This window comes from Stegodyphus dumicola, chromosome 10, assembly GCF_044657685.1.
Source record: "Stegodyphus dumicola isolate Sdum_Otavi_A_Nest chromosome 10, ASM4465768v1".
Lineage (NCBI taxonomy): Eukaryota > Metazoa > Arthropoda > Arachnida > Araneae > Eresidae > Stegodyphus > Stegodyphus dumicola.
The window spans coordinates 6,172,195-6,191,817 of record NC_140777.1 but is presented as its reverse complement, the minus strand read 5'-3'; the positions used below and the strand labels follow the sequence as shown (position 1 = coordinate 6,191,817).

The following is a 19,623-nucleotide window of genomic DNA, read 5'->3' as shown; positions in this document are numbered from 1 at the left end:
TTTAAGAAATTGTACAATAGAACTTCTGTTTTTCAAATTTAAATAAGTCGAATGGAATGATGAAGTGTATATTCGAAATTGTTATTGCCTTTTCTCATTAGCTTGTAGAGACATTGGGTATATTTTTGGAAGCCGGAGAGATGAAAAATTAGCAACGCTTTCCCCGGAAATCGAACCGCGGACCTCTGGAATACCGGCCCAGCGTGCAGAACCACTATATTACGAAGGCAGGAGAAATACCTTATATACTCCCCCTTTTAAAGGGCGACTGGGATTTTTAGGGGACTCATTCGCCAAATCCTGGGTGTGGAGAATCCTCATCCAAAATCCTTTTAGTTAGGGTGCTACTGTAGAGACATTAGGTATATTTTTGAAGCAGGAGGGATGAAAAATATGCAATCGTGTTCGCTGGGAATCGAACCACGAACCTCTGAAATACCGGCTCAGTGTGCTGACCACTACACCACGAAGGCACGCTAGGAAGGCGGGAGAACAAGGTCGTAGCTAGAATTTCTAGCGCCCGGGAACAAATAAAGAATCTGCGCCCCTTTCTGTGTGACAGAAACGGAAAATATTTCATTAAAAAATTTCGTAGCATGACTTTGGTGCCCCTTGGATGCTGCGCTCGGGGACAGATGTCCCCCCTTGCCCCACCCTAGTTACGCCACTGCGGGAGAAATACCTTATAAGCTGAGCTTTCGATTAATTGAATGTCCCTTTATCTCCCTTCAGCTTCTGCTCGTGGAGGTTCCACTGCATTCCATTGCGCAAAGAGAAAAACCATAAAGAAACATCCACACAACCAGACAATTCTGTTGGAAATCAACCCCGTAACAAAACTACAAGTATTCTGTAATCTTATCCTCTGAGCCACTTTAGATAAATTCAATGAGTGTTACATCGCCATAGGACGATGCATACTCCAAGTATTACCATACTTGTAACATACCCGATAAAAATAGCACTGGATCTGTAGACTGCTGCTCGTCCGCTAGGAAACGATAATGGGTCGCGTGCCAGGAAGCCTTTATCAGACAGCGTCCTCGCTTGTTACATCAAAGACCCTCTAAAATTCGAATACCCCGATTTGAGAGTCCCGCTTTAGCTCGACTGAACTGTCATCTCTCGTAGCTTTCTGAACCTCGGTGGTTTCCTTTAGCTGGCTGTCACAGAGACTCAATTGATAACTGGAGTCATTACTTATATTGAAATTAAATTATTGATTTAAAAGCAGAAATTAATTGAACTCCAGGGAGAAATTATTACCATTTCAGGCATTCCAAATTTTGTTGTAATTTCACTTTTCTTAAATATTTCATAAATTAGAGTAAAAAAATTGATACAACAGTGGGAGAAACATTTCGTATGATTTTTTTACCTGTCATTTCGCAAAGCTGTTCGCTGCAGTAACGCTTATGTAATTGCAATTAATATACTCACATCTAATCAGCAAAATTTACTGTACCGCATCTTCTGATTGTAACACTTTTAGAGCGGCTGCATTTTTAAAAAACCGCTGCGTGTTGACCTATTCACATACGTATACAGAAGAAATTTAGTAAATTTAAAGCGTGTTTGCTTTTCAGAATTTATTAATGACAAGCGTATGAACATATTTATGTTATCAGTTTATATCCTTCATGTCAGTGCTATATAGTATCTTTCATACCATAGCTTGAATATACAAGTAATACGGTTTCACTAGACGACCATCCAGAAGTCAATGCATTTAATTCGGCTAAGTGTACTTTCTAAAGTAAATGAATTAAGAAAAAAAAAAAAAAATTTGAGCTAAAAAAAAAATTGAATCAGAGAAAGGCTTGAGCTTTCCTGAAATTTTCTTTGAAATTCTTACATAGTTTGCAGAGATCATTTTATGTTTAAAGTTGTTTTCAATTCGAATTTTCGGATTTTTAAGAGACAGCGTTAGTCTTAATTTTACCTCTTGCCGTTTGAAATATTCTCTCAAAACAGGGAAATATTGTGGGAGGTAGCCCAGATTCAACAGAAGAATTTTTCTTCTGTTAACCTTGTTCAAAAGGAGGAATGGAAAGCTTAAGAAATCAGACTTCACTGAACTGTCAATCTTTCGTGTTATATAAATCTAAACATTAAAGAAACGAAGACTGGGGAGAAATTAGGCGTACCATGCTTTAATACAGCCCAATACCCAGAGGTTTATATAAAAACGATAAGGAATTTTTAAATACCCTTGAAAACATCATATTCGTTGAAATACATATAAAATACAAAACTATTTTGTGGCCTAATAATTGATTTGTTAGCAGTAAAAATAAATCAGTTTACCTTTAAATGTACGGGCCCACCAGCGGCCGAGCGGTAAAGACGCTGAACACTGGTAGTTCGGTCTGAGGTTCGAATCCCGCGAACGGGCTGGCTGCATGGGCGTTTTCGTGGTTTTCGCCATGTGTAACGTGTATACGAGCCAGTTTCCCTTAGAAAGTCCTCCACGAAAGGCATCCCTCCCTTTAGGCAGATAGCCCTCGTGTGCTTTGCCATAATTAAATACACCACACCACCTTTGAATGTACGAAAATAAACTCAATTTTTTTCTGTTAAATGAAACGTTTCAAATATTTAAAAATAACTTCCTTGTTCCTTCCTTGTTTGTAGCGTTAAATGAACACAATATAGATGATTTCCGTAGGCTCATTTTTTCCTTTCTTTAAATTCTCTTTATCCATGAATTCTGTTTTGTAACTTTTAATAGATAGACTATCATATGAATGAATTGAATGGTCGTGCATGGACCCTCTCCACTTCTTTATAGAGCATGCGTGATGTCCTCCCTAGAGCAGTTGGAACTTCGATGAATTGCACATGGATTGTCTCTTGTAATGGATTTTGTTTGAAGATAATAACGAGTCACATTTTCAACATCTCAACGTATAATGTTTCTTTTCAACGAGTTGTTTCTTCCTTTATATTAAGATCCCCACCTTCTTACTCTATTATTAGTTCATATAAACACGTGAAACGAGTATTTTAGCTACTTTTGGCGTCATGTTTCCAACATTTTTCTGATACTTTGTGCGCCCTATAGCTCCTAAACGCTTGTCCCTCTGCCCTAAGATTTCCCAGTTCTTCTACTTGTGACATGAGCTTTCAGAAAAGTATATGGAGTTCCTTGAAACCGGTATCAAAGGTAGGTAGGTCACGGAGGACTGGAACGCCTGGTGTCTAACAGAGGTAAACAGGCATATGTTCCACTTCCTAGTCTAACTACAGCAAAAGCTCCCTGGAGCCGCACGAGGCAGCACCAGGAGATTATTGAGGTTGTCAAAGGGAAGTACATGGCCTTACAAGGGCATTAGTAGGATTATATTACAGATTGAAGAGGCAAGCTGTGGTGTTACAGATAGTAGGAAGTTAAACTGAAAATACTTTACAATAAGACGTACACATAAAAAGACCTAAAAACACATAGGCAAACAATACACAAAACACAATGCGTAAAATGCATAAACAGAGAGCACATAAAACAGGTACATACACATAGTCACTTAAGGCACAAAAAGACAAATGGAGTACATGAAGTCACACGAGAGCTGGAGCACAAGGTTAGTGTAGGACTGTTGATTTTTCCGATAATAACCCTATGTGCTATATCTGACTTCGAATCTAAAATTTTCTGAAAAACACAAAAACCTTGTCTAAAACTTAAAGGTTTATTTAACTGGAACTTCAACACTGATGAAAACTTAACATCACAAACAAAAACTTAACATCCTGGGTGGAAAACTTCAAAGTGCTTTAAAGTAACAGCTATGCCGGCACGGTGAAGAACACTTTCCCTTAAAAGACAGAATCCATCTAGCCCTTTCGGCGTATATCTCCATTCCGCTGAATTCAGACATCCGCTCCTACGTGTTTTGGACTTAAACGGCCAGGCTGGAACTGGAATAGGACTGGATCAGGACCGGAACAGGACTGGAACAAGACGGGAACCGGAACAGGACTGGATCCGCAACAAGACGGGAACCGGAACAGGGCGGAAACCGGAATATCTCATCCCCTGGCTTCCGCCCCGGGCAGGTCTATTCTGGCTCGAACTAAAAGGAACTGCGGTGCCACTAAGGAAAGCACCTCCTTTTATTGCCGGCGGTTGCCGTTACTACAGGCGACTTATGCAAATATTTAACATCCTTCCACCTAAGGAAAAAAAAAAAAAAAAAAGAAAAAAAAAAAGAAAAAAAAAGTGAACTTTCACATCAAAGTAAAACAATGCAAAAGAGCCTTAACATGCCAATCTGTCCGGCGGAGTTACAGTTCTACCAGATCGTGTTACAGGCCTGACAGATTTATCATCTATGTTGAGTTTAAGTTCAGACAAAGAATCTTGTTTTTCATTGTGCAGCTTCACGGGTACATCATTTTGCGCTACCTCTAAAGGATACAGAGTTCGAACTGCTCTAAGCAAAATTCCATTTCGGGTCTTTACTCTTGCAAGCCGATCCATTCCATCAGGTCCTGGAAGTAGTTCTATGACACGACCAAGTTGCCAAAAAAGTCTTTTGTCACTACTACCGATCAAAACAATATCATCTAATTTAATAGTAACTTTCCTTTCAGCTCTTTTATGCGAAACCTTGAGAATTCCCAAATATTCTTTACGAAATCTATTTTTAAATGCTTCTCGTACAGTTTGAATATACTGAAATCTTCTTTGTAAATTACTTGATTTAATACCGTATTTTATATCCCGCAAACTACTAGTTCTAATTTCTTTTAAAAAGTCGGCAGGAGTTAAAGCTTTAAATTCAGGATCGGAAGGAATTACTGTCAACGGTCGGTCATTAAGAATCGCTTCACAGTCACACAGTATCGTGTACATTTCTTCATAATTTAAACAAGCATGTTTAAGAACTTTTTTAAGGACTTGCTTCATCATTCCGATCAGACGTTCCCACCAACCACCCCACCATGGAGCACTTGGGGGAATAAATTTCCATGTTATCCGCTCATTGGCTGCCTGCCGATTAATTTGTTCAAAATCTATTAATTTAAATGCATTTGAAGCTCCTACAAAATTAGTTCCATTATCACTGTACACAGTTGTGGGTTTACCTCTTCGTGACACGAACCGATGAAAAGCCTGAAGAAACACTTCTGTAGATAGAGAAGTCAGCAACTCCAAATGGACCGCTCTATAAACGGCGCATGTAAAAACACAAATCCATGCCTTTTCTTTGTTTCTCAACAATAAAGGACCACAAAGGTCTATACCCGTTACTTGAAATACTGCTGAATCATTTACTCGCTCTATTGGCGGTGGGGCTGATATGTGGTCAACAGGTGCAGCAGAATATCTCTTGCAAGTAATGCATTTACTCAAAACAGAACGCACCGTTCTTCTGCCAGATAACAACCAAAACCTTTCCCTTAAGGTATTCAGTATATATTGTACACCTGCATGTCCTTTCTTTTTATGTTCTTCCATAATTAAATTCCTAACTAATGGATGTTCTCCTGGTAATATTATAGGTGTTCTAAACTCTAACGTGTCATCTCTTCGAAACGCACCAGTTTTAACTCTTAGAATTCCCGCATCGTAAAATGGACTAAGAGTTCGTAAGCGTGCGTCTTCTATATCCTGAAACGATTCCGATTGAATCAAGCGAATAACAACCTTTTCTGCAAAATCAATTTCATCAACAGTGAGTTCACCTTTCCTTTTTTTCTTATTTCTGCAATTAAAGAAAAATCGTTGAATCCAACCAACAACTCTAACTGTTTTTCGATAGCTAGAAAATCGCTCACTCAAACTAAACCTTTCAGTAGACACTAGAGATGAAACCACTGCCTTTTTTTTCTCGCTGGCTATTTCCGCTTCATCAGTTATAAATTCGGCACTCGGCCAATTTTCTTGCGATTTTAAAAGCCAGCTCGGACCCTCCCACCATTTTGACCGGGAGAGTTGGCGAACTGAACACCCTCTACTTGGAAGATCTGCAGGGTTAAGGTGACGAGGTATATGCCTCCAATCCTCCCCACGTGTCAAAAGCCTTATTTCCTGTACTCTATTTTCTACAAATGTCCCCCATTGTTCTTCCCTTTTTATCCATGCAAGGACAGTAGTTGAATCTGTCCAGAAAAATATACTTCTGGCCTCGAAGTCTTTTAGAGCGTCTGCAGCAAGACGAGATGCAATAGTTGCTGCTAACAATTCTAATCTTACAATGGTAGTTTCCTTTTTACCACAAGGGGAAACTCTAGACCTAGGCTGAAGCAACTGTACTTTAACTGATTCAGGTTCTTCTACACGAATAAAAACTACTGCCGCATACGCTGCTTGACTGGCGTCACAAAAAACATGGATTGAACACTGTTTTGGCTGATATCGTATCCACCTTGGAATTTTAATGTTTTTCAAAAGAAAAATGTCCTTTACCCATTTCAAAAATTTACTTTTAATTTCGGTGTTAACTTCTTCGTCCCATTTTACTTTTGTTTCCCATGTACGCTGTAATAACATCTTAGGTAATATAAGGACTGGACATGTTATACCGATGGGATCAAATACTTTATGGGCTATTGCCAAAATACTTCTTTTCGTAACTTTCTCGAAACAAAGATTTTGTAAATTAGCAACATTTATTTGAAGAGTATCGCCTTGTCTTTCCCATAACAAACCTAATACATTCGCAATAGATTCTGTTTCTAAACTACAGTCGGTATATTCCCAACCCCGCAATTCAAATTTTCGTTCTGCCATAACATCTGAAGATACTTTCATGAAGCGCTGTAATTCATCTTCACTTCCAACACTTGTTACACAGTTATCAACATAGAAACTATTCATTAATTTAACAATAATGTTGGAAGAATATTTTTCATCTGCATCATTTTTCTCCAAAATTGAATTTAAGTGATATTGAATAACAGCTCCAAGTAAAAGTGGACTACTAGTTACACCAAATACGACTCGACAATGACGAAAATGCTTCAAGCCATCTTCACCCTTTATCCAAAGAAATCGGAGGAAGTTTCTGTCACTAGAATTCAGGCCAATTTGTAGAAAGGCTTTACGAATATCAGAAATCACCCCTATTTTTTCTTGGCGAAATCTATTTAAGATTGTAGGAATAAATGAAATAAGGTTTAATCCCTTTTCAAGACAATCGTTGAGACTCGGAGAACCCTTTACTTTAGACGAAGCGTCAAATACTGGCCGTAACTTCGTAGTACTATGTTCCTTAACAACATGTCTATGTGGCAAATAATGATGGGGTAAATCTAATTCATTTACGGGTACTTCCTCTATTATGCCCTCTTTGAGCCATTCTTGGAATATATTTTCATACTCTTGGCGAAGATTATCTATTTCAAGTTGCCTAATCGTACCGTGCAACCTTTTAAGCAATAACTCAAAATTATCCGACAGGGGAGGGTGCCCTTCCAACCAAGGCAAAGACACTACAGAGCGGTCATCTTCTATTTTTACAGTATCAAGAAAATGTTGCCTGGTAGCCTCATACAATTCCAATTTAGTCTTTTGTTCGGATGGGTCCGTAATACCAAGCGAGTCGAGGGCCCATAAATCAGAAATACAAGCCTCTTTATTCAACATTGATGTAACTAAGAATGTTGAACCTTCACTATTCAACTCCCCGGTTTTTCCCATAACCGTCCATCCTAACTTTGTTTCAATAGCTACAAGACCGTTTGAAATTTGTTTACGATTCCCCGTTAATAATCGTCCTGCAACATCGGCTCCTATTAAAATTTCTATGGGTCCTTCTAAACGATCTGTTAAACTTATTCCACAGTCAGCAAGCTCTTTAAGCCATATTCCTTGTCCAATAGAAGGTATACTATTACAAATAACAGGCTGACTTAACGCATCAAAATTACAACTGTACGAGCCAGACATATTAGATAAATGAATTTTGTAAACTTTATGTTCACACAAACTGGTCGTTGTACCGCCAAATAATGCGTGGCTAAGGTATTCCTTTACCGTATACCTGTAACCCATATCTTGAACTGCGCTTTGTAGAATATATGACCTTTGAGAACCAGTATCAATTATAGCTCGAGCCGAACGAGATTTTTTTTTTATCTCCTTTAATTATTACTCTTATTGTTTGCAGCAAAACCTTAGGAGACCTTGAAGAAATGTTGGCGAGTGTTTCAGCCTGATTTGGAGGCTGTTCCGTTGCCTTGTCTCACTCATTTGTGAATGGCCCTTACATAGAAAAATATGATGCCTTTTGCCGCATGTAAAACAAACTGTTTTTAATCTACACCTCCTGACAGAATGTCCAGATTTCAGACACAGATAACAAGAGCGTGTCCTTTGGACCAAAACTTCTCTTTCTGACAACGATAAGTTACGCGCCTGAAAACATTCCGCAGAACCATGATTTATACTGGAACAAAATATGCAGCCTTTTCTAGCTTCATTAGAAGAAGTAAACAGTTCAGCTGCCGTAGGTTTTAAGCGAGGTTCTCTTATCTTTAAACCCGAATTCCCTTTCTTATTACCGTGAGCCAATCGATCGAAAACATTGAAAGATTTAGCTGCTAAAGAAATTCTTTCCTCACTTTCAACTTCACCGCGCAAGAAACATAAAAGGCGCTCAAGGTCAGATTCCCTTTCTCTTAACTCGGCGTTTTCGCCGGTTAAACTTTCTGATCCTTTACGCGAAAACCTAAGTCTCTCCCAGGTTTTTAAGACTTCATTCGGCAATGCTGATTCTACCAATGGATATAATATCGCGCAATATTTGCCTCTATTTATTCCCAATATCTCCAAGGCTCTTAGATTAGATTCGAGTTCATCATATAGTTCCCGCAAAGAATGTGTACCTTGTTTTTGAATAACAAGGGTTAGCAAATCACGAATATAAATCTCCGTTAGTAATTCTTTGTTACCAAAACGCGTCTGCAATGCTTCGATTGCGCTCTTGTAACTATCGCCAGTTGGCGGAAAGCTTTTAACTATTTCCTCTGCAGGAGAATTCTCCATAGCCTGTGCTAAATAAGCGAATTTATCATTATTATCTAATGTAGGATCTTTATCAATCTTTTGGAATTGCCCCCAAAATCCTAGCCATTTCTTCACGTTGCCGTCAAAGATAGGCAATTTAATCTTCGGATAATGTAACATTTTATTCTGAACAAAGGACGGATCAATTAAAGTTACATTCGGGGTTCCAAAAGTGAGATCTTTTACTTTACTTTCCAGAAGTCTCCACCTATCAAAATATAATTCAGATTCATCTATTTCCTTAATAAGTAAAGTCTCGTCTGTAATTTCTTTAAACATTAATTCTCGTATTTTCATTTCAGTATCAAACAAAATTTTAGCTTTCTCGGAAATAACTTTTATTTTAATTAATTTTTCTTCCTGATTATATTTAGTTTCTTCATTGTCAAATTCATTACAAGCTTTACTGAATAGTCTTCTATATTGAGTTCTTGCTAATTTTAAAGCTTCCATAATTCAAAAATAAAAAAGTCGCTTACCTTGCAGATAATATCCTGTCGCTTGATGCCAAATGTTGATTTTTCCGATAATAACCCTATGTGCTATATCTGACTTCGAATCTAAAATTTTCTGAAAAACACAAAAACCTTGTCTAAAACTTACTTATAAGGTTTATTTAACTGGAACTTCAACACTGATGAAAACTTAACATCACAAACAAAAACTTAACATCCTGGGTGGAAAACTTCAAAGTGCTTTAAAGTAACAGCTATGCCGGCACGGTGAAGAACACTTTCCCTTAAAAGACAGAATCCATCTAGCCCTTTCGGCGTATATCTCCATTCCGCTGAATTCAGACATCCGCTTCTACGTGTTTTGGACTTAAACGGCCAGGCTGGAACTGGAATAGGACTGGATCAGGACTGGAACAAGACGGGAACCGGAACAGGGCGGAAACCGGAATCTCTCATCCCCTGGCTTCCGCCCCGGGCAGGTCTATTCTGGCTCGAACTAAAAGGAACTGCGGTGCCACTAAGGAAAGCACCTCCTTTTATTGCCGGCGGTTGCCGTTACTACAGGCGACTTATGCAAATATTTAACAGGACAGTTCTGTTGTACATAAATACAGGTACATCTTGAATGATGAATGATGAGTTCGTGAATACTCATGTGTGCAGAAGAGTGCAGTTAGATTGCTAAGGCGTTGATTATTGTAGCGTCGCTAAGAACATAGATAAAAAACACTAATAAAAAAGCACGACGATGTTGTAGCACTAATTATTGGGCAGTGCCCCAGCAATTAGTGCACCGTGAGGCACACAAGCGTTCACTAACACTGCATAAGAAGATGCTTGTTCACATGCTGTTGAAAGGATTACATATATATCATTAAGGAGGCATAATACATCTCATTAAGGAGAAGTCATGTATTTGCGAATTGTTAGTATTGCCATTTTAGATTGGTGGGAACGGGAGCTTAAACACACAGTTGTGGTGAAGCACAGATATTGCAAAATCCATTGGACTAGTGCTTCGAATCTCCTCCCCGTTTTAAAGGCCCACCAGCGGCCGAGCGGTAATGTCGCTGCACACTTGGAGTTCGGTCCGAGGTCCGAATCCCGCGAACGAGCTGGCTGCATGGGCGTATTCGTGGTTTTTCAAATATGTAACGAGCCAGTATCTCTTAGAAAGTGCTCCATTATGGCATCTCTCCCCTTAGCAATATAGCCAATGAGGCTTTGCCGTTATCACATAAAACAAACCAAATCTCCCCGTTTTAGGAAGAATCGTGCAGCCGAAGAAAAGTAAAATCAGCGAAAATTACTGGTTAGATCTGGGAACAAACCCCGTGGAACAGGTGGCTTTTTTTTCCGGTTTTCTCCACGTTTTACATTAGCACGAGCCATGTTCCTTAGAAAGCCTTCCTCAAAAGCATACTTCCTTTATGTTAAGGGGTGTTGGAACCCAAAAATCTTCAAAAAACGGTGACTGCGGATTTTTGTATTTTCAAATTCTCTACACTTTTATTTTTCTAAAAATACCATTCTTTAATCTCTATGAAAATTATAACTGTAGAAAATCGAGTTTTAATTTGTCATCGAATGCTTTGATAAACGAGGATTTTTACATAAAAACGCGTTTTTCTCCAAACGTGATTTTTTTTATACTCGATTTACCTTTTCTCAGGAACTACTGCTCACAGGTATCTAAAATTTTTATGGCTTATTCCTAATGTTTAATAAAATGAGCTTTTTGTGATAAACTAAGAAAAAAAAAATTTAAAAATGTTTTGTGTGAGAAAAGTGCTAAATTTTACTATGCCTAACAAAATATTTTGTAAATTACTCTAAAATTCAAAATGTTTCAAAAGCTCATTTCAGTATAATAAGATTAGTATACTTTAATTACTCCAAAAATTTCAAGCCTGTATCTACAGCAGGTTTTGAGAAAAGGTACATCGAAAATGGCCAATTATTTAATATTGTCGGTATAAGGGTTGCTGATACCCTTTAATGAAATTGGCGTGCTCTAACATAAACGAAATAATTCGTGAACTGTGAAAATACTGCTTCAGTTTATAGGGGCGAAACCGCTTATGCCGGGTTTCGAGTCCCGGACTGAAATGCGAATCTTCAGCGACTTTACCTCTCTGCCGCTAACATCATGAGTACTGTGATTTCTGGGACAATATAACTTTTATTACTACTCTAGAAAGTATATTTTATCTTCTTCAGACTCCATTCTGCTCTAATTCCATTTGAATTACTTTTTGCCCTCTTTCCTTGGTCTTCACATCATTCATATTTAAAAATATACGCTTTGCAAAACTCGTTTTTTTTTATATACTAGCAGCTTCGCAGCCAGCCTTCGTCTGGCTTTTAAATGTACCGGAAAAATGTCTGAAGGAAACACCAAACATTAAATTTAAAAATTGCGTAAAATTTTACTCTGCAGGACAACTTCATTAAAAAAAGTTATTACGTATAACAAAATTACAATGAAATAAGCAATATCCCTTAATACAAATATTAATTATCCCAATAAATAAATTAACCAACTTCCCTCAAATGGTATAAAGGAGGTTAAGAACTTTGTTTCTTAAGAAAATCACTCAAAACTTTTTAATATCTTAAAAACAGTGAAATTAGCAGTAAATAACATAAAAGAATGCAAAAAATTCTGAAAAGCAAAGTATAATTAATGATATTTTATCTTACATTTTCAAGAGAAAAAAATTACAATCAAATAAGCTATATCCCTTAATACAAATATTAATTATCCTAATAAAAAAATTAAGCAACTTTCCGTTGAAGAAAAAAAATCACGCAAAACTTCTCAATATCTTACAAACAATGAAATAAGCAAAAAATAACATGAAAGCAACTCAAAAAACATAAAATTCCGCGCAGTACAGAACAACTTTATCAAAAAAAAAAAAAAAAAAAAAAAAAAAAAAATCAATAAAAATGTATTATATAACAGGATGAAAGTTTAACGTGTCCAAAAATCAAAGAAAACTGTACATTTTTCAAAATAAACATTTTTTTAAAAAATCCCGTTGAAAAGGTGTTAAGCTCCCTTTGTTAAATAAATTCAAATTTAATCGATTTATTGAAACACGAAATTTATTTTAAAATCGTAAAATAACTAAATGCCTATGTTTTATGACGATGTCAAAATGGAGTGTGTAGAGTAAAATCTTGGGTTCCTATAGCCCATTATGTCTCAAAATGACGTGATTTCGTCACAAAACATAAAATAAAAAAATTCTAATTCGAATTTCTAAAAAATCGCTTCGAGGTGTACTGGCTCTTGTCTAGATGCACCAGTGTACCAAATTTCGTAGCGTGGGTCTGTTAGCTTACGCGCAGCGCAAACGAAAGACACACACACCACTTTCTTTTATAATATGTAGAGATTTACGCATCATATTTTATATAAAGAAAGTTTTTTTTATGGGCAGCATGTGTACAGATACACACTGCATTTAATTTTTTCTTCCAAGGAGGAAAAAAAAAAAAAAAAAAGCGTCGTTGTTCTTTTCTGCTGACTGGGAATCTTTCGATGTTTTACTCGCATTTCATTCACATTTCGTCGCGCTTCTGCTAGACATTTCTTCTGCTTCTAGCAGCTTGTTTCTTGCTGCTTATTTTTATGCAGTGTTTATGTCCGCAGCCTGAAGATAAGCCAAAAAAAAAAAAAAAAAAAAAAAAAAAAAAAAAAAAAAAATACGAAACATTGTCTATTATTTCAAGCTCCAATTCCAAAATATTTTAATTATTAAATAAGTCCACTTTGCTTTGTATAATTTATGCAAATTGCAAATATAAATATCTAGCTATTGTATAGTATATAGTTTCAAACTGGTGGCCTGCGGGTCGCATGCTGCCCCTGAAGGAAATTTATGTGGCCCGTACATTTCAGTCACGTATTTGTTTCAATACTCTCCTTAAAGATTTCGATAAAACATTAATTTATTGGGAAGTGGATATGTTTTGAGAAAAGAGAAAAGCACGAGAAAGCATTTCAGCAAAACCCGAGGTGGGCACTCGGCCAGAAGTGTGATGGTAGCTCTCTTGTCTAAACGTTCTTCCTTTTTAGTACTTTTATTTTTAAATTATACATATCTTATTTCTCCTACACACTTAATGCCCCCTTGCGGCGGTAAAGTCGCTGAAAGCTGGCAGTTCGATCGAGTACCACCATGCCACACAGACACTATACATTTATAAACATCCACGCCTTATCCGGGAATCGAAACTGTATTCTTCGGCGTGACAGTCAGTCACTAACCGCTATCCCGGTTGGGCGGATCCTGTAATATAATGACTTAATGCCCATCCATGAACTGTTTCTGTCTATGGCGTATTTCGATGTAGTGATTTTGCGGTTCAGCAAATCAAAGATTTGGTCATCGAACTTTTGGGAAAAATTGAAGATTTGGAGCATCGAAAACATTTGGATCACTAGTTCTTGCTCTCTGACCTGTAGATTATATAAAACTTCTATAAAACGTTTAAGATTTATATGATTTTAGTCTCAATTATTATTATGGTTAATCTTAGGATTCTGACGTTACCAAAAGTTATTTATTTACGTTATTAAAATATTCATCTAAAAAGAAGTCCAGATTTAAACATTCAAAGGAGAGAAACCTAAGATATTTTGAACCAGCCAATAAGAGTAAAATACGTCGAGTAAATCATTCCTCTCTCCTCTCAGTAACATTCACAATATCACCACAGTGGCGACATCACTTGGCAATTGATAGAACTATTTTAAAATATTCTAAGTAAAAAAAGGTAATAGATAATTTTGCATTTTTTTATTTTAAAGCATAAAGCTCAAAAACTATATTTTTACTTTTTCTTTAAAAAATGTAAGTTGAACAACAGGGAATACTAAAATAATAAATATGGAAGATATAAGTATGGAATATGTTTGAAGTATTAGTTACAAGATTTAAATGTAGATGACACCACTACACATTCCGTGGTCAAAAAGGAAAATCCCTGAAACTGCGTTATCATGAAGCTAAAAATGTAATTTCGATTTTAAATTTTTGTTTTATACCATTCAGAAATGTCCTAAACAAGCGTCAATGATTTGTTAATTTAATTAATTTTAAGGTTAAACTGCATTAAATTATCAATACCTGCAGTAAAAACTTTTAGTTCTTTTTTTGAACTTGTTTCGGAATTAGAAAAGAAAAAGCTTTATGATTCGAAATAATGGCTACTATTTTTTACTTCTTCCATATTTTTTATTAACTGAAGGAAATACTTCAGCGATAAAACTAATTTATCAGCTCCGCAAGAAAGTTTACCTGCTCCCAGTAAAAAGATAAACGCTCTCGTAGGACTTCATTTTTCGGAAATGTTATGCCAGTTATGATCATACGATGACGAGAAAGTTTATAACGGATCATGCTGGTCACTAGAATATGGAATTGGATGCTGCCTAAACTTGTGCTGCAGGCTTTCAGCAGGCTTGGTTTCGAAGTATAAATAAGATTTTCACAGTGGCGTAGCAAGCATAACTGGCACCCGGGGCAAAATACCTTTTTGGCGCCCCCCCCCACAAAAAAACACTGATAGAAATATAATTTGTAGAATATATTCGTAATAAAAATAATGCAAATAATAATAAAATGCTGAATCTGCCATAAAATACTCTAAAATATATTAAGAATAGTCACTACCTAACCACACTAGCATTGGATTCTGAAATGTATCTGTATCGGCGGAAAAATCAGACTTACGATGATGTAGAATTAGTTAAAAAAGTATTATTTATTTTACATATTTTTATAATTGTTTTTAAAAAAGTACAGTTTTTAAACAATTAAAATTTTATATTATAGATAAGTAGATATATTTTTAATAATAATACAATGTTATAATACATTAATATAATTAATTACTATGTATACATTTTTCTTGCCTTGGATGAAGCAAATTTATCAATTACTTCATCAAAGTCGATCCTTTCAAATTCTTCTCTTTCCACATTCAAAAATGCCAGATGACTTAGGGGATCTTGTCCCATCGTTGATTGTAAATATGTCAAAATTAATTTTAATTTGCTGAACGAACGTTCATAGCTAGCATTTGATAATGAAATAGTTAGGAATATTTGAAGTGCAACTCTTAGGTTTAGAAAAACATTTTCTCTATAGATCTGTAATGGAGTTTTAGAACATTTTGCAGTCACATTCACTGCTCAAAACAATTAGGGAATATTGTGGTTCGGTATGAAATAACCATAAAATCAACAATCTATTTCAGAAAAGGAAGTAGAAGAGATTATAAAGGAAAATTATAATGTTTACAAAATTGGGAATATGTAAATTTAGTGTGTGACGTCGAAAACTATGCGTTTTAGATAAGGAGTAAGGAGCGGCCTGCAGCATTCCTTTTGTTGTAGCAGATTAAAAACAATTGACACGCGTTGAATGCTTTGTAGCAATGAATATTTGATGTCTCAGTAAGATGACTTAGTTGAATCGGTAACCAGGAAGGCCATCAGTCGTTTACAGGAGAATCAAACGCAATCCTTTGTAGCGGAAGCGTTAGGAGTTTCCAAAAATGTAATTTTCAGACCATGGAATCGGTTTCTGGAAAATGGATATGTTTGAGAAATTCGGGACAAGGTCGTGTTATCGTTTTAAAATAAAAACCGGGAGCTTTACCTGCATTTCCTTTAAAAATATAAAAATATATCTCTATTTTAGAGAAATAAAGTGGTCAGAAGGAATGTTTTGTATACGGAGATATTTGGTTGATGTACTGCAAACATTTTATCAGGCAATACAAGGAAATAAATAATTAATTGTATTACAGTGATTATTAATTTTAAATACATTTTCCAGAAATCTATCAAAATAAAAATTGAAATTTTCCGAAAAATCTTGTTTGGAGACCATTTGGCGCCCCCTTGCGAGCGGCGCCCATTCCCTTGCACCGCCCCCTCGCTACGCCACTGGATTTTCACCGTCGATTTATTGTTGATTTTTCATACAGGTTGAGCACATCTATGTTGTTGTTATTATTGCTGTTATTCTGACTTATCTCACTTCTCTGGCAGTAATATCAGAACAAGCTGACAAAATTCATCGTGGCAAAGAGCGCAAGTCATAGTGTCACTTGTATTGTGTTAAAGGCTATTCCTTTGGCAATAGCCTTTAACACAATACAAGTGACACTATGACTTTGCTCAGTTCTGCCTCCGATTGGGCAGGAACGGGTCTGAGAGCCTTCTACCAGCAACCTCTCTAAAAGACATATTTAAAGTGTCCCATGTCACACAGACACTATACATTTACAAACATCCATGCCTTCGAAACAGCAGTCAGCGTCGCAAATCACAATTCCGGTTGGGCAATGCACGTGTATAAAAAGTAATCTATGCCACTGTATGATGAAACAATTTTAGATTATTTGATGTCTTCTTTAACAAATTGTATCGGTTGCGTTAGATGGAAAAAGTTTTATTACGAATCTACAAAATTGCTTCATAATTTTGCAATACTATGTTCGTAATTTTGCGAGAGTTTTATTTTCCTGTTTTATCTGTCGTAAAACGAGAGAAAGAGCTTTTTAACCTCCTTGAAAAGCAGATTAAGCTCACTTAAAGCCTTTTCAAATTCTTTTCTGGCGATTAAACGCAAATTATTTCCACTTTAATCGTAGCACTTTTGGTAAGAGATGCTTTCAGCTATAAGTACATTGACGAGCCAAAACATTATGACCATCCCCACGTTTTTCAATGAACTTCTCTGGATGACGCAGGTGCTTGAATTTGAATGGTATATCTCGCTTACTTGCGAGTAATGGGCTCTAAGCGAATTTGACAGAGGGCATATTGTGATTGTCGAAGATTCGGAACGAGTATCTCCGAATCTGCACGACTTGGTAGGTTGTTTACGATGAGCCATTGTTAGTGCGTATGCATAGTTGATAAATGAAGGCGAAACCAGCAGTAGACGTCAATGTGTTGGATAAAAAAAAAGGTCTTCTAAGACTTTCTCGCTTTCGACGCCAGGCAGTGGCTCAGCTTACACTTTAATACCACATAATTTCAAGTACATGTGTGTCGGAAGACACAGTTCAGCGGATATTACTGGACGGCGCAACAGACGTCCCACTCGTCTGTTGATTAAGCGTCATTGCCAACTACGCTTACAATAGGACCGGGAATAACAAGATTAGACAATGGATAAGTGGAAGACAGCTGCCTGTCACGATTTCTCATTTATCATGTCGATGCTCTAGTCAGGATATGCCGTCTTCCAGGCGTGCATTCGCTGCCCCCTTCCCTGTACAGCAGGTCATACACAGGCGGGTGGTAGTAGCGAGTATTATGCTTTGGGGGACGTTCTTAGGGACGGCTCTGAGACCCTTAATTGATAGAACAGACCATGAAAAATGAGGGCTCTCTGAACATAATTGCTGATCAGTTGCAGCCTTACCTGTTTGGAGCTTATGTGCGATTAAATTGAATATATTTGCTTTAATTAGGGTTGTAAGTACTGTTTTACTTCTCTTTTAGTATTTTGCTAAGTGATTTTATGATATTTATTGTCCTCATCAACTTTTTAAGGCAGATTGCATGACTGAATTCGCCGGCAGTGCTTTACTTCGCTAATGCATTCTCATTAGAATGGATGAATTTAAGCCTTGACTTTACCTTTTCTATATTTTCGGCTTCGGGTAAGCGCTGTGATTGCATCCTAATTGACTTAATTACCGAAAATGGCCTTGGACATAAAACTGTACTATCTGATAAAAATCCTATGTAATATGCCAGTATTGAAAGAAACAATCAATCTGATAAGAAAAAGCTGCGACTTGTTTCTAAAATGAGGCGTAAAAGGTTACCAGCGAGAATATTCCGTTTGGAATCGGTTGTACCATTATTGGCGACTTTATCGCTTGCGCCGGCATAACGGAAAAGTACCGAAAAGGTTTATAAGACTTGTTTGATACAACAATAGCTTTTGCTAATGTAAACAATTATATTATTTTGAACATTACTTCATCAGATCCTCTCACTCATTTTAATATCACTAGGAGAAGATATAATAACTAATTGAAATGAAAAGGCAATAATCTTGAAAAGTAATAAGTAAATGTCATTAGTTTAACTTTCTAACTATTGAGTTTGATGTATATGAATTTATCTATGAATCATTTCAGAATTATCATGTTTAAATTAGTATATATTTCGACAATTTTGAAAGTATGCCTGACAAGTTTTCTTAGAAGGGGAAATAAATAAATAAAAATAACCCGTCGAATTAGGTTTTCTCCCGCAATAGAAGGGAGGGGAAGCTGTTTTTTAATTGTGCATTCTATTATCTGTTAATAAAATAAGTTAATTTTTTAAATATGATAGGCGCTGCCACAAATATAAGGCAATATTGCTTAATTTTCATATTATAAAATAAAAATGCATCAAACATTTAGGTTTTATGGCTTACATATAAAAAAGTCGTTTTGTTTCAGTTGAAATAAAAATGTTTAGACATGTACGAATTTTACTATTTAATTAAGTCTGAAAAAAACATGCCTTACATTTTTTAAAAATAAATACTGTTTTTTTAATTTTCTTATTTGCATTAAAAGAAATAAACATTTGATGTACATATTATATATTGGCATATACGTATATTTGTCAGTAAATACATATTTAGCATAAAATAAATACATGTATATAGCATATAAAGTCAACTGAATATCTGGAATTTTCAAAAATCCGGACTAGGTATAGTTTTTAATTTAAAACAGAGTAGAAAATAAAATTACCTTTTAGGACATTAACAGCATCTTCGGGAACTTCTTGCAGTTATAAAAATCTGATAATTTTGAACTATCATGTAATGCCTCCTGAAAAAAAAAGTATTTTATTGTGCTACAATTTAAAAGAAAGACAAGGGGCAGATAAATTTGACAATTTGCTGTGGCACAAGTATTAGGAATATGGAACCTATGCAGAATGGACAAGGTTTTTTTTTTTTAGTCCAAAGGGACAATTCTCCCAGAAGGACTGTTAATTTCGTTTTGGCATTTTGCATATATTTTGCATTTTGCATATTCCCGATATGTTTCATTTCAAATTGCTGCCACCAAACATTATATTTAAAGAAATTAAATAATGAAGAATCTGCA

At 36.1% G+C, this 19,623-nt stretch overlaps 2 protein-coding genes across 10 annotated transcripts in view; one reads left to right on the top strand and one right to left on the bottom strand.

Annotated features, from left to right (window-relative positions):
* LOC146994864 (transcription factor unc-3-like) overlaps positions 1-19,623 on the top strand; it is a 105,172-nt gene that overhangs the window by 24,506 nt on the left and 61,043 nt on the right. The window lies entirely within an intron of this gene.
* LOC146994865 (inositol polyphosphate-5-phosphatase A-like) overlaps positions 1-19,623 on the bottom strand; it is a 205,737-nt gene that overhangs the window by 184,846 nt on the left and 1,268 nt on the right. The window contains exon 2 of the mRNA XM_085824598.1: positions 19,261-19,341. The gene's annotated coding sequence lies outside the window, so the exon portion shown is untranslated. The remainder of the gene's footprint in view (positions 1-19,260; positions 19,342-19,623) is intronic.